Genomic DNA, 16,564 nt, shown 5'->3' on the forward strand with positions numbered 1-16,564 from the left:
TTCCCTTGGTAACACTGAGTCAACTTGGGGCAGTTGTTTACTTTCCTAGGTAGCCGAAGGGGAACGCTCTACCCTGCAAGTTTACACCCTTGAGATGTTCACTGCTGCTTGCCAAGAACTAGGATTTCTCCCAACAGGTATTCTTACCATAAATCACAAAAATAACTATGAGACGATGGATATCTGAATAAACTTTATTGTGGTATCTGTTTCACAATGTATATGTGTGTTAGCCACCTTTCCATCACTGTAATGAAACACCTGAAATAATTAACTTCTAAGAGAAAGGTTTGTTCTGGCTCAGTTTCGGAGCTTCCATTCCATGATTGATTGGTCCATTGTTTTGGGCCTATCGTGAGGCAGCACATTATGGGGTGAATGCATGGGGGGCATTCTGCTTATTTCACAGCCAGGAAATGATTGAGGAAAAGAAGGGGCTGGGGTCCCACAGTCCTCTTCAGGAACAAAGCTCTGATGACATCCCACTAGGTTTTCCATGTGTTGTCTCCCCCTCACACACTGGGGATTGAACCCAGGGGTGCTTAACCACTGAGCCACATCCCCAGCCCTTTTATTTATTTATTTATTTTTATTTTGAGACAGGGTCTTCCTAAGTTGCTTAGATCCTTGCTTAGTTGCTGAGGCTGACTTTGAACTTGGTGATCCTCCTGCCTCAGCCTCTCATATACTTGACCTTGTAAAGTTTCCACCACTTCCCAGTAGCACAAGAGGACCAATCCTTTAACACGTGGACTGTTGGGATATAGTCAACATCCAAACTCTAGCAATATGCATATCCAGAAATCATATTATATGCCTTGAATCGATATGATTTTAATTTGTCAATCGTACATCAATAAAGCTGAAAATAAAAATGAGTGATGTTTGGATTTTGCCATATGCCTTTTCTGCATCTATTCAGATAATTATAAGATTTATCTTTAATGTGCTAAGCTGGTGGACTGCATTAACTGATTGTTTAAAAAAATAAAAAAACTTTGACTCCAGTATTGCTTATTGAGCTGATAGGTTAACATCATTTTCAATGAGAGTTGAAATGGACTCAATGTTTCACGACTCACTTATTCTCTACCCAAATTAAATGGACTTTGCTTGTTTAGAAAATGGATCACGTGCCTATGAATTTAGCATTCGTTTGGGGCAAAATTATTTGATGAGATACTAAGGAGGTTTCACAAAGTTCCCTCTTCTTAAAAGATAATAACCTTGTGTAAACAAACATAAATGGGTAAAATAAAAATGGAAATAAGTATAGACCATGTTGTAGAAAAGGCTGAAGTCATGAACAGACATGGACAAGTGAGAGGCTGGATACTGCTCTTTAAAAAGTACAGGGCCTCAGTGGGAAATAACTAAGGGTATGACTTTTTTAGGACTGAAAGATATTTTGTGACCTATCAGTTCCACAAGACTAAGGGTCAGGAGAAAAGTGAAATCAGAGTCACTGTGTTTGCTTGGAGCAGAAGGGACCACAGCACCAAATAGCACAGTGCTTGGCTTTGGGTGCATCAATTCTAAGTACCCACCCAGGGCAGTGTAACTTGCATATTGACTGACTACAAGCTTTGGGGATTTTTAGTGGCATTTCTACTTAACATCCTTACTCATAGATGAATTTGGCTTAAATTCTAGTCTGTATCAAAGTAAGACTGAATATTAATATTCTTCAATTTTGTATTTGGAGAATAATTTATTCATTTGAAATCCAGACCCAAATATGAAACTCAGTACAATAATTAAGAATAAGAATCCAAAGAACCTCATGCTTGAGGTATTTAGCATCTGATAAAATTTTGCATACTTATAAGGTGCACTGGAACGACCCTGATGAATACACTGTGCGTGGGTGAAATATATCACTCGGTAATTACGAGAACCAGGTCTAGGAAACTCTTTTTAAAATACTTTGAAGAAAGAAACAGTTATTTTTAAAATGCTTGTGTATTTTTGGAAGTTTTTAACCTTTTTTCTTAACCTTTTCTATGATTATTGAATTGACTTCATAACTCATTAAGACTACTGATCTGTCAAATGGGGTATTTATTAAAGAACACTGTCAGAAAATGATAATCTTTAAAGGCCAGTGCCAAACGAAAGGAGAAAGTATAAGGTTTCTCTTAATTTCTGGAAAAGTCACTTTTCTTAAAGCATGAGAATTGTAGGTGACCCATTAACAATAAATAAAGGTGTGTGTGTGTGCGCGCACGCGCACGCGTGCCCTTGTGCGTGTTTATCAGCTCATACTGGCTGCTATAACAGAATAGCATTGACTGAGTAGAAACAGAAATTTATTTCTCATAGTTCTTGGGGCTAGAAAGTCTAAGATCAAGGTGCAGGGGATTCAGTGTCTGATAAGTGCCCATTTCCTGGTTCAGAGATGTTCATTTGTCATTTGTGTCCTCATGTGGTGGAAGGGAAAAGGAAGCTCTCTGTGTGTCCTTTTTAAGGGCACTAATGCCATTCCTAAGGCTCTGCCCTCATGACTTAATCACTTACAAAAGGCCCCATCTCCTAACACTGTCACATTAGGGATTTTAAAATTTGATTTTTTTTGTGGGGCCACAAATATTTAGTCTATGCCAGTAGGGGTGTGTATGTGTGTGTGTGTATGTGTGTGTACACATGCATCCATCTGATTTGATTATAAATTTTGTATTTCAGTTGGATTTTAAAAAAAGCAACTGGAAACTCCTTGGGTTATGGGATGAATTTGTAAGAGAACTAGCATCCAGGGGATCATTAACCTTGGTTATGTACTTTGATTCTTCCCAAATACAAATTGTTTTCAAGTTGCACAGTGAGCACAAGCTTTGGATTCAGACTCATTTATCTGAAGCCAAGTTCTGTTAATTAACAATTTCTATGATCTTTGAACAGATTCCTTAACTATCTGGGCCTGATTTCCTCAGCTGTAAAAATGAAATAATAATACCGCTCTCAGAGGGCTGTTGAGAACTTTGACATGCAGGTGCTCAGTAATCAAATAGCTCAATTGTTATCATTATCCTCAGAGTTTCCAGCAAGGCCGAGACAGGCCAGGTGAGAAACCCTCCCCATCAAGTCGGCTTGTGGGATGGGTCCAAGTGGATGCTCAGAGCCTAAATATGTCCTTCAACTGCAGGGGAGGGAAGGGCACCAGGGAAGCCCGGGTCACTAGCCAAACCAAAGAGGGGTGGGGCTGAAGACTGGGGCAAAGACATCATGACAAGAGCCAGTTGAAAAGGAGAAGCCAGGAGAAAGAGACTCGAGTGGGGAGTGGGATTCCTCCTGCAGAGAGGAAGCCTGTCCTCCATCTCGGGATGTGTGGGATCAATGAACTTGGGCACTTGGCTCGCAGGGCCAGAACAGGGAAGCTCCTTAAAGGTGCTTCGTGGGCTCCACCATCAGCACCCCCAAACAGCATGCTCACCTGGTGTAGAGAATGCCCAGAGACGTGGATGCATCTACTGTGCGCTCCATCCTTCCCGGTAAAACCACAGAAAACCATGGTTCACTGGGTGCAAGAGGAAGAACCTTTTTACCGTATTTAGATCGGTGTGTTAGGAGAGTGCTCTGTACACACCTAATGTAAGTATTATGCCCTCCATCTCTGTCTATCAGTACTTTCCCTTATCTTCATGTTATTTTGGTTGCTGGATGTTTCCCTGTTTATGTATTTTTCTGCCAGTGTCTCCTGCAAGGTCAGATCTTGGAGGTTTGGGTTGTAACTCTCTGTTCCACGCTTAGAATATGCCTGGCATGTGGTATGCTCAGAAGACAGGTATGTACTGGATGATTAGGACCTTTTCTGAGTTTCTTCTCTCATTTTCGTGTCTTACTTCCACTTGTTCACTCTTTTCGTCAATTCACCCTTCATGTTTCTCTACTGGTGTTCCTTCCTTTCTTGAAAATCTGGCTCAAATCTTACTTAGTTAAGTTTTCTTGTAGTTATGAGTCAAAAATATTGTGTTAAACTTAATATGTTTTTTTAACTACTTATTTTTGTTTAAAGAGAAAATTTACGTGTAAAGAAAGGAATTGCTTCTGGCAATTACAGCATCATCCTCTGAGTCAGGAAGAATGATACCAGAATCTCTTCTATCCTACTGACTTCAGAGTTCTTGGAGGGGGCAGGCAGTGTCACCTCAGTGTTGTCTGTAGTACAGTAGAGTGTGCTACTTTATGTGTGGAGTCAGACAGACTGGAATTACGTCCCATTTGGTAGGTGTTTGAATTTGCATGAAATGTTTAACTTGAGTTTTATCCTTTGTAAAACGGAGACTGGTAGCTGTACTTCCCTCATCAGGTTACAGACCAGAGTGAGTCTGATCATGCCTGTGAAGCATTTAGCATGGTGTCTTCTACTATAATAGGCATTCCCTTTAATTTTAGCTATGATTTTTATAATCATCATTACTAGTATTACTAGTATTATTAGTGACCCACATGGTTATTGAATTCCATTTTATCGTAACAAAATTAATCCTTGAAAGGGGTATCAGTTTTGTTCCATGCAGACCTTAAATGCAGTAATTAATCTGAATATTTCTATAATTATAACCTTTGCAAGTTTTATCACCTAGGCCACTTCCATGTGTTTATTAATGGTCCTTAACAAAACCAAAAACAATAAAATAAAAAAATTGAGATGTCTAGATACAATCAAATTAAATGAACTACATTTGGGCATCAGGTTACTTACATTCACTGTCTTTGCAAATTTACATAAAGTTCTATTGTATTCTACAGCATCTTTAAATAAGATTCTTTGGGTGCTGGAGATGTAGTTCAGTGGTAGCACGAGGCCCTGAGTTCAATTATTGTTCAGTATATCTCAAAAACTTATTCTTCCTATCTAGCTCACACTTTGTAGCTTTTAAACAATATTTCCTCCTCCTCCTAGCCCTCAGACTGTGATAAGCAGAGCGTATAGTGTGCTTTCAATGTCTCTGCTCTATAAGTTCGACTGTTCTAGATTCCACATGTAAGTGAGATCACGTGCTGTTTATCTATCTGTTCCTGACTTACTTCACTTAGCATAATGCCTTCCAGGTTCATTCATCTTATCATGAATGACTGGATTTCATCCTTTTTAATGACTCAGCAGTATTCCATTGTGTATATTTCCTTTATTCATTCATTAGTGGAGGGACATTTAGGTTGTTTCCATTTCTTGCCCACTGTGAATAGTGCTATAGTGAGCATGCAGGAGAGAGGTCTCTCCAACATACTGATTTCATTTCCTTTAGATATATAAATCCAGTCATGGAATTGTTGGAGCATACAGTAGTCTGATTTTTTAATTTTTTGAAGAAACTCATATAATTTTCCAAAATGGCCATACTAATTTACTTTCCCACCAACAACATCCAGTTGTTCCCTTTACTCTGTTCCTCTCAACACTGGTTTTCTTTTGTCTTCTTGATTACAGTCATCTAGAACAGGTATGAGATTATGTATCATTGTGGTTTTAATTTGCATTTCCCTAATGGTTAGTGATGTTAAGCAGTTTTTCATATATACATTGAGCAACATGGTCAAAGAGAGACCCTTTGTGTGTATGCGTGCCTGCACACTTCTGTGGTCAATGTGAATGTTTCAGTCTCCTTCCTGAGTTTTGGAATTTTTACAAAGATGCCTTTGTTTGTGGATAGTTACTAGTTGAACTTTGTTTAAAGGGGAGTGAAGCCTGGGATCTCCTGTTCTGCCATGTTGGTTACTCACCAACGACATTATTGATTTAAAAGTGACAACTCCTTGTGCTATGACATGTGTGTTTCAAATGCGTGTTTCATAAACAAGTGTTAAGATATAAGCCTCGTGTCTTAATTTTGAAGGTTCAGAGTTAATCATAGACCTTTCCTTCTGTTTCCCTTCTAACATGAAATAGGCATGACAGATTTATGTGAGAGTTTTTCTTAGTTTGCTAGGACATGGATTTTTCTAAACTTCGTGAGATAACTACAAACTAGCTGTTCATTCTTAAGTGGAGAAATGATTACATCTTTTAGCATGACAAATGATTTAAGATTTTCACCACTGTCAACAATTATGACTACCTGACTGTTCATCATAGTCTAAAATTTGTAATATGGTTATATGTCTCTTGACATTTTGAGAGCGTAGTAGTCTGTTCTAAAAAGCCTACCCCCCCAAATGACATTCGTTTTTTAGAAAGTTTATAGTAAGTTATCTTTAAAAAACTTTTAGTTCCTAAAAATTTCTCAAAGTGGTGCTTCTATAACTTAACAGGAGAAATCAGTTTTAACCACCTTAAATGCAAGAGTGAGATGTGTGTGTGTGTGTGTGTGTGTGTGTGTGTGTGTGTGCACGCGCGCGCGCACGCTCCTGAATGTCTGAGTATATAATCACATACTAAGTTTGAGTTTGGGAGAAGCATCCATTTGCAAATAAACAAACTTTCATATAAAATATAATATTCCCAATTTACGAAGGCATACTTAAGAAAATTAATATATGTGATTCCTTCCCCCCCACTACTGGGGATTGAACCCAGGGGTGCTTTAGCACTGAGCCACATCCCCAGACCTTTGCATTTTTTATTTTGAGCCAGTCTCACTAAGTTGCTGAGGCTGGCTTAGAACTTGTAGTCCTCCTGTCTTAGCTTCCTGAGTATGTGGGATTACAGGCGTGTGCTTACCATGCCTAGTGTGACCATGTCTTTTTAAAAAAATTGTTCTAATTAGTTATACATGACAGTAGAATGCATTTTTACACATTATATACATAGATGGAGTATAACTTCTTATTGTTCTGGTTGTGTATGATATAGAATCACACCAGTTGTGTAGTCATATATGCACATAGGGGAATAATGTCTGATTCATTCTATTGTCCTTCCTACCCCCTTTACCCCCTCCCCTCCCTTCAATCCCTTCTGCCTAATCCAAAGTAACTATTCTTCTGTAGCCCCCAACCCCCACTGTGAATTAGCATCCACATATCAGAGAAAACATTTGGCCTTTGGTTTTTTGGAATTGGCTTATTTAGCTTGGCATGATCTTCTCCTGCTCCATCCATTTACCAGCAAAGCCATCATTTCATTCTTCTTTAAGGCTGAGTAATATTCCATTGTGTATATATATCACTGTTTCTTTATTCATTCATCTGTTGAAGGACATCTTGGTTGGTTCCATAGTGTAGCTATTGTGAATTGAATTGCTATAATCATTGATGTGATACTATAATCACTATAGTATGCTGATTTTAAGTCCTTTGGGTATAAACCAAGGAGTGGGATAGCTGGGTCAAATGGTGGTTCCATTCCAAGTTTTCTGAGGAATCTCCATACTGCTTTCCATAAGGGTTGCACCAATGCATAGTCTTACCAGCAATATGAGTGTATCTTTTCCCCCACATCCTCACCAACACTTATTGTTCCTTGTATTCCTGATCATTGCCATTCCGACTGGAGTGACATGAAATCTTAGAGTAGTTTTGATTTGCATTTCTCTAATTGCTAGAGGTGTTGAACATTTTTTCATATATTTGTTGACGGATTGTATTTCTTCTGTGAAGTGCCTGTTTGGTTCCTTAGCCCATTTATTGATTGGGTTATTTGGTTTTTTTGGTGTTAAGTTTTTTGAGTTCTTTATGTATTCTGGAGATTAATGCTGTATCTGATGTGCATGTGGTAAAGATTTTCTCCCACTCTGTAGGCTCTCTCTTTGTATTATTGATTGTTTCCTTAGCTGAGAATAAACTTTTTAGTTTGGATTCATCCCATTTATTGATTCTTGATTTTATTTCTTGTGCTTTAGGAGTCTCTTGTTAAGGAAGTCAGGTTCTAGGTAGACGTGGTGGAGATCTGGGCCTACTTTTTCGTTTATTAGGCACGGGGTCTCTGTTCTAGTGCCTGAGTCTTTAATCCACTTTGAGTTGAATTTTGAGCAGAGTGGAGATAAGGGTTTAATTTCATTTTGTTACATGTGGATTTCCAGTTTTCCCAGCACCATTTGTTGAGGAGGCTATCTTTTCTCCAGTGTATGTTTTTGACACATTTGTCTATTGTGAGATACCTGTATTGTTGTGGGTTTGTCTCTGTTCCTTCTATTCTGTACCATTGGTCTACGTGTCTGTTTTGGTGCCAGTACCATGCTGCTTTCGTTACTATGGCTCTGTAGTATACTTAAAGGGCATGAATACTTCTCGAGTGTATCTTTCTTCCTTTGGTTCTCTTCTCAGATTAAATGTATTACCTCCTGTCAGAAATCATAACAAACCACCTGATCTAGTGGTACCACGTCCTGAGCCATTCTTTTCTCTCCAGGATATGTATAAATATATATATAAATATACATATATAATATATAATATACATATATAAGAATTTATAAATATTCATAAAAGTACATTTATATATTTATTTATTTTAGTTGTAGGTGTACATAATACTGTCACTTTATTTTTATGTGGTGCTGAGGATTGAACCCAGGGCCTCATGCCTGCTAGGTGAGCACACTACCACTGAGCCACAACCCCAGGGCATCTAGGAGGCAATTTCTAAGAGAGTAAGAATCCTTCCTGTTTCGTTCCTTGTTTTATATCTATTTTCTGCTAAATGGTATATAATACATGCTTAAGAAATATTTGTTAAGTGATTAATATTTACCTTTCACAGACGAAGTTGAGCAAACACTACACCAGCCCAGAGGTTTGTAAACCTACATGGGAATCAGCAATCACCTAGGAAGCTTTTAGAAGTCTCAATCTTTGATCAAAATGCTGCGTTGTTTTTTTTTTTTTTTTTTTTTTTGTATTGGGGATTGAACTCAGGGCACTCAACTGCTGAGCCATATTCCTAGCCCTATTTTGTATTTTATTTAGAGACAGGATCTCACTGAGTTGCTTAGCACCTCACTGTTGCCGAGGCTGGCTTTGAACTTGGGATCCTCCTGCCTCAGCCTCCCAAGCAGCTGGGATTACAGGCATGAGCTACTGTGCCTAGTTCCGAAATGCTGTTTTTAATCAAGAAAAGTAAATAAGCACCACTCTGCATGAAACTGGTCCATTATTCTGTTTCCACAGGGTGAAGTCCAAAGTCCTTACACAGTTGAACAGGACCGTTTGCACTCTGGCCCCAGCCTACCTTTCCAACACTGAACTTCTGGTGCATGATGCTTGTTTATTCTGTTCCTTTGTGTATCTATTTAATTGACCTAGAATGTTCTTTCCATTTTTTTAATAGTAAATTCCTTTTATTTCATTTTAGACATAAGTATAGCATCATCACTTTCAGGAAGCTCTTCTTGAATTTCCCAGGCTTAGGATATAGCAGAAAATGTGTCATATATTAAGACTTAAAGGCGAGTTTCGTTATTTATCCAGTTACGGTATTAGTTGTGGTTATTTGTGACATTTGTTTTATTTTCTAATGAGAAGCTAGTAGTTAAAAACTTTGACTAAGGTAAGGGTCAAACTTGAACTCCTGAGCTGGGGGACTTTGCTGTTCTGTCTTTCTGTTGACTGTCGAAGAAGAAGTTGAAGCTTTGAAGAGATTTTTTTTTGCTCATTTTTTTATGACTTTTGGGTGGGTCTGTTCTCAGACACAGTCCATGGAGCATCTTTGGAGGACTAAAATGGGGTCTTTGGGGTGGGGCTGGGGCTGTAGCTTAGTGGTAGAGCCCTTGCCTAGCATGCATGAGTCCCCAGGTTCCATCCCAGCACAAAAAAATGAGGGGCGTCTGCATGGTCCTAAGTAGCTGTGACTCTGTGCGAGGCAGCACATGTGGTGTGTACCATTCCCTATGGATTAGCAGGGTGAGGCCCAGCTCTCCCTGAAACGACCCCAGCTGGAGTTACAGGTCTCATGCCTCCTACCTCTGCACTGTTGGGCAAGTCATTTTACACCTCCAGGCTTCTGTTTTATCATCTGTAAAATTGGGATAATGAGTAAATAACTGTCTTCCTTGCTTACAATGGACTTGGTTTTAGCCTCCAAATTCTCCAGTTTGAATCTCCTTTTAGGAAGGCTTTCTCCCCGCCCCCAAAGCTAGTTTGGTAAAGGTTTGATGATATAAAAATCTGTGGCTTGAAAACCCAGGAGAATTCTCTGGGATTAAAGTATTGTATTCATTGCAGTGATTTGAAAATTCTTCTGAGCAAAAGTTATTAATGGCAGAGGAACGAGAGTGTGCACTCCTCGCTGAACTTGAATACGGCTCAAAGCATCAGTTTTGAGCCCTGAACTTTCTATAGGTTTCTCATTGTTTTCAAATATATGATTTTAAACGTCTACCCCATAATAGATCTATTTTTATTTTAAGTAACAATGTTTTTCCATGCCAAACTTTCAAGTTAATATGACATTCTAGGAAGAGCCTCCATGTTTATGTTTGAGGGTCATGTCCAGGCATACGAGTTTGCCAGAGGCCTGTTTTTAATGTGTTGTTATTAGGGAGGTGATGCAGAGTTAAAAGGGTTCTGTGGAGTTACCTGGAGCTGGATTTGGGCAAATTGTGTATGTCTAGAAAGCATGATATGTTTTTTCTCCCTCATCCATTTATCACTTCATCTGAGCATCTAAATAGCTCTCTTCTTGTCCATAATAAGGGAAGACAGAGACATGACTTTATGTTTATTTGCATTCTTTTTTTAGATTTAATTTTTTATTTTTTGGTACCTGGGATTGAACCCAGAGGTGCTTAGCCACTCAGTCAAATCCCCAGTCCTTTTTATTTTTTTAAATTTTGTTGAGTTGCTGAGGGCCTTGCTAAGTTGCTGAGGTTGGCTTTGAACTCGCAGTGGGAATCACAGGGTTGCACCACTGTGTCCTGTTCCATGTATTTATTTTTAAAAATTTTTTAGATGTTGATGGACCTTTATTTTATTCATTTATATATATTTGGTACTGAGAATCGAATCCGGTGCCTCACACATGCTAGGCAAGCGCTCTACCACTGAGCCACAACCCCCGTCCCACTCCATTTATTTTTAACTTAGAGATAAACAGAAAAATTACACGTTTTTGATACATGTACATATTGCATAATGTTAAATCTGGTTAAACATATCTATCTCCTCATATATATTTTCTTTATGATAAAAACGTTCAAAATCATTTCCTTCAGCTTATTGAAATATGCAGTATATTATCCAGATCTGTAGTCACACTATTGTTCAGTAATACACTAGAACTTGTTCCTCTTTTCTGACTGTAATTTAATGCCCGTTGATCAACCTCTTCCCATCCCTGCCTTCCTCTTCCCCTCCTGGCCTCTGGGTCATCACCATTCCACTCTTGAACTCTAGATCGATTTTTTTCATACTCCACATAGGAGGGAGATCGTGCAGTACTGGTCTTTCTGTGCCTGACTGATTTCAATTTAAATAAGGATCTCTTGTTCTGTTCATATTGTTGCAAATGACAGGATTTCATTTTTCTGGTTGAGTATTATTCCGTTGGGTATATTCATGTTTCATATTTCCTTGATCCATTTGACAGTTGATGGGTATTTAGGCTGTTTTCATTCCTTGCCTGCTGTGGATAATGTTGTGATGAACATGGCAATGCAGATCTCTCTTTGACGTACTGATTTTATTTCCTTTAGATATACACCCATTCGTGGGATTGCTGATCATGGGGTAGTTCTCTTTAATTTTTTGAAGAACCTCCATATTATTTTCTAGAGTGGCTATACTAATGTACAGTGTGCACAAGGTTCCCTTGGCACTCTTACTGGCTTTTGTCCTTTTGATAATGACCATTATAACTGGAGTTTTTATTTATATTTCCCTGATGATCAGCAATGTTAAAACATTTTTTTCATATAGCCCTTGATCATTCGTATGTCTTCTTTCGAGAAATGTCTAGTTAGATCTATTGCCCACTTTAAAATTAGCTTGTTTTTTTTTGTTGTTGTTCCATTGAGATTTTGAAGTTCCTTGTATATTCTGGAGATTGACCCTTGTCAGATATATAGTTTGCAAGTCTTTTCTCCCATTCTGTAGGTCGGCTCTTTACTCTGATGATTGCTTCCTTTGCAGTGCAGAAGTTGTTTATCTGATGTCATAACACTTGTGTATTTTTGCTTTTGTTTCTTATGGTTTCTGGGTCTTGTCCATTGCAATGTCTGGAGTGTGTCCCCTGTTATTTGTGTTCTTATGTGGATAATGCTGCATGTTCTGTCAAGTAAATTGGTTTTCAACTTGGCTTTATGATCTGAAAAATCAGCATGAGCCTTTACTTCTTTGGGATTGGGATTTAAATTGAAGCGAGACTTACATTGGCTGTGGCAGAGGATATTTGGGGGAATTACCCCAATTTGTCCCCCCATCCCCCATATGTTCCTTGCTAATACTTGGGCAGGATAGTGAAGTTTGCAGATGCAATTCCAAGTCAAGGTATGAAAACATGAAGGTTGACATGCACCCCACAAAGACATTCTACTGATTTGCCCAAAAAGCAAAGGCCAAGTGCCACTCATGAAGTACCTTGGCCAAAATGTACAAAATCTACATAAAGTAAAATGCAAGATAGCAAATAGTCATTTCCACTTTCCCAAGGTCAAGACAAAGTAGTTTCCAGGGAGGTATCTGGACTGCAGATAGCACATTCCTTTGCAAATGGCCATTTCTGTAGTAGTGGTACCAAAGTCTACACATGTGGGCGACGGTCCAGGATGTAAAGCTAATAGAGAAAAGCATTAGGCAGAGTTTTCGTGTATATGGAACACAGAATTTCTTTCTCAGAAACTCCCTTATGAGTTAGCATGAAACAGGTTACTTCTGGGCTTTGGCATTGGCTCTGCAAGGTTCTGCATATTCAGAGTCAGGTGGTCATAATGCAGCACATGGAAACAGGTGTGCCAGTCTCTGTATGGTAACCACCCATCTGTTAGGTACATTTTTGGAGGTGTCGTGAGGAGGGAGTGTCAGATGGCTGATCATCTTGCTGGTTGGAGTGCTGTGTTTCTGCCATTCGACTGTGTCTGAGGGGCTCTCAATGGCGCTGGGCCGAGCTTGCCATTCAGGTGTGAGTCCTTGTTCTGTTACCTCTTCGTGGTATGGCAGGATACTTGAGGACTGTGCAAAACCTCTGTGGATTCCCATATGAACTTTTCAAATGTGGCCTCCTTGCAAATATGTCACCTCTCAACCCCATAAACAGTGTTAGGAGGGAGGCTTGACAAATGTGTAAAATGTGTAAAATGTGTGTAGACTCAGAGCCCTCAGTCCCTTTCCTAAATACCATCCAAAGATTGTCCTTCCCAGGAACTGCCATTTTCTCATCACTGATGTGACAAAGTCAGGGACCCAGACCTAAAAAGACTAGGAGAGTGGAAAATTCTGTGCTAGGCATGATGTCTCCATCCTCTTAGCATGGGTGTTAGATCTGTAGCCAGACCCAACTGTTTGATAGTCTAAATGAACTTCACAAGATGACATTTCTGTGTGATTTGTAAGAGGCAGTTTATGTAAAGCACACCTGTGCACCTGTGTATGCCTGTATACGGGGGTGTGCGTGCGCACACACACACAATTTTATTTGTAAAAAAGACTAAAGTGATTCCATGTTATATTCAGGGTTTTGTCTTCTCTCCCCCTCCTTCTTTGAACAACCACTAGTGTCCAAGCACTATTCAGAACTTGGGGATAAAGAGTGTTAATAGTTTGGATCTTGGACTTAGGTGTTGAAGGCGTGGTCCCCAGACAGGGCGCTATTGGGAGGTAAAGGAACCTTTAGGATGTAGGGCCTAGTTGGGGGAAGTTAGGCTGCTGGAGCCTTTGAAGGGTATGTGATAGTCTAGACTACAAGACCCCAGTCCCCCCCCCTCTCTTTCTTTGTTCCAGTGAGCTGAACTGTACTTCTGCCGTGATGCACTGCTTCACTGCAGGCCAAAAGCAGCTGGGCCAACTGACCGTGGACTGAAAGCTCCCGAACTGTGAGATATTATAGAAATGGAAAGCTGGCTAATGGAAAAAGCCAACTTTTAAATTTTGTTTCTTCTAATTATCACTGAAACGAGTGTGTTGGATGTTTAAAAAATTATAAACTCCTAGATTATTTTAATGAAGAACTCTAATAGGCCTTTACCTCTTTTCCTCTGTCATGCTTTAAATGTGCTCCCTAAAGTTCATGTGTTGGAAACTCAATCTGTGGGTTAATGAATTAGGGAATGAATGAGTTACAGAGAGAATGATTTTGCTATAAAAGTAAGCTCTCTCTGAATTGCTTACTTTGTTTCTACCTGTAGTGCCTTGTACCACCTCAGGACTCTGCAGAGAGTCCCCACCAGCAAGAAGAATCTCATCAGATGCAACTGCCTGATCCTGAACTTCCCAGGCCCCGGCACTGTGAACTCAAATAAAACTGTCCTTTAGAAATTACTCACCCTGTGTTATTCAGTTAAAGCAAAATAAAATGGTCTGAGACACCCTCTAAGTAGAAAATTGACATTGACATCTTTACTGCAGGTCCAATGAAGCGGTCATATCATGGCACATGGCTTGTTTTCTCTCTTCTTAGTGTCTTTTCATCTGCTTTTTCTTCTCCTAGATCACCTGCCAGTCTCTTTGCAACATTGGGGAAGCATGATAAAAGTTTGGTGTTGATGTTTCTAAATAAGAAGGATTTGAGATGAGATCAGGATGTCTCCTTAGTCTGATCATTAACTCTCTTCCACTGTGACAGTGGACAAAGCCAGAGGACATAGAATATAAACTCATGAATGGAAAATGAACAGATAAAATTGATACTGTTACACTGCAAAACATGGATACATTAAAATTATAGTTTCTGAAAAAATTATGTCAACAAGTAAATCCAGGAGGAGAATATAATTCACACCATTAATAGGCAACACAGACTTACAAGAGATAACTGACATTTTGGACTACCATTAAGATGCTAGAAAATCAGAGGAAAATATTGACTACTCATTTGCTGAAAGTTCCAGCTATAGCTGAAAATGAAAATGGGCCACATTTCTGAAATCCCTGAAAGTGCTGGTGTTGAAGATGACATTTTTAAGTAGGAGAAGAATTTAGTAGAGAAGCTTGGGAAAAGAACTTGGTCCAAGATTATTGGTCATGATTATTTTCTCTATCACCAGACACTTTCATGATGAAAGAATTTAATAAGTCAAAACATATTTATTTACCGGTCAAGAAATTCAGGATATTTTTCAGGATGCGGAGGTTGAGGGTGGGTGTAAGCAACTCCAGAATTTCAAGAGTTGAATTTTGGCTTAATAACCAGGTGCCACAGGAGTTTGGAAGTGTGTATACGTATAAAAACCCATTAATATGTAAGTATTTTGGTTCTTTTATTTGCATTGATTTGATTTGTCTATTTACTGACTGTTTTACTCAGCTTTCTTGTGGCTTTGACTAAATGATCTGAACAGCACAATTATAGAGGAGGAAAGGTTTATTTGAGGGCTCATGGTTTCAGAGGTCTTAGTTCATAGAAGGCTGGCTCCATTCCTCAGGGCTCAAGGCTGAACATCATGGTGGGAGAGTGTGGCAGAGGGAAGCAACTTGAATCACGAAGCAGAGAGAGAGAGAGAGAGACTCCACTCTCCAGATACAAATATATACCCATAGCCACGCCCAGTTCCCACTTCCTCCAGCCACACCTACCACTTCAATTAATCCCATCAGGGATTAATTCACTGATTGGATTAAGACTCTCACAACCCAATCATTTCTCCTCTGAACCTTCCTGCATTGTCTCACATGTGAGCTTTGGGGGACACCTCACAGCCAAACCATAACAGACTTTTGATGTACTACTTCTTAGGAGAGAGGAAACTAATGTTCTTTCTGGTTCAATATCCACATCAACCTTTTGTAGCTTGGGGGACTGTTATTAATATGTGTTTCATAGTTGAGGAAGCTGAAACTCAGAGAGGGCAAGATTTTTTGCCCAATTCTTACAGTTCTTCTGTTTGACAAGTGCTTTTTATTGGTGCATTATAATTATATATAATAGTGGGATTTATTGTGCTATATTTGTATGTGCACATGACATAATTTGATTAATTTCATTCCCTAGTTCAACAAGCATTTCTGAATCCCTGATGTATGCAAGACGCTGTCATATGAAGATGAATGATTCCAAAGTAACTAAACAAAATGCTTTTCCTAGAGGTGTTCATCTTCTACCAGGAGATACACACAAGTAGAAAATGAGTTACTACATGATAGATACTAGCAGAGTTATAATATACTGGAATTAAAGAGAAGTGGAGTACAGAGTTCTGCATTTGGAAGAAAGTGAAGGGGACTCAACAGAAGCTTCACAGAAGAAACCTGAAATAAATTTTAGAGAAACCAGGCAGCTGGTAGGTAATCATCCTAGGGAAGCACTGCAGATGGATTAGCCCTAGAGATCTGTGCTGCTTCAATTTTGAAAAAAATTTTTTTTGTGTGTGGTATTTGGAATCAAATCCAGGACCTCTCGCAAGCACTCCACACTGAGTTACATCCCAAGCCCAGTGCTTCTTAAATTTTAATGTGGCTGTCAGTCACCTACAGATTTTGTCAAAAAGCTGGTTCTGAGTCAGTGGGTCTGGTGTGGGGCCTGAGATTTTGCATTTCT

This window comes from Sciurus carolinensis, chromosome X, assembly GCF_902686445.1.
Source record: "Sciurus carolinensis chromosome X, mSciCar1.2, whole genome shotgun sequence".
NCBI lineage: Eukaryota > Metazoa > Chordata > Mammalia > Rodentia > Sciuridae > Sciurus > Sciurus carolinensis.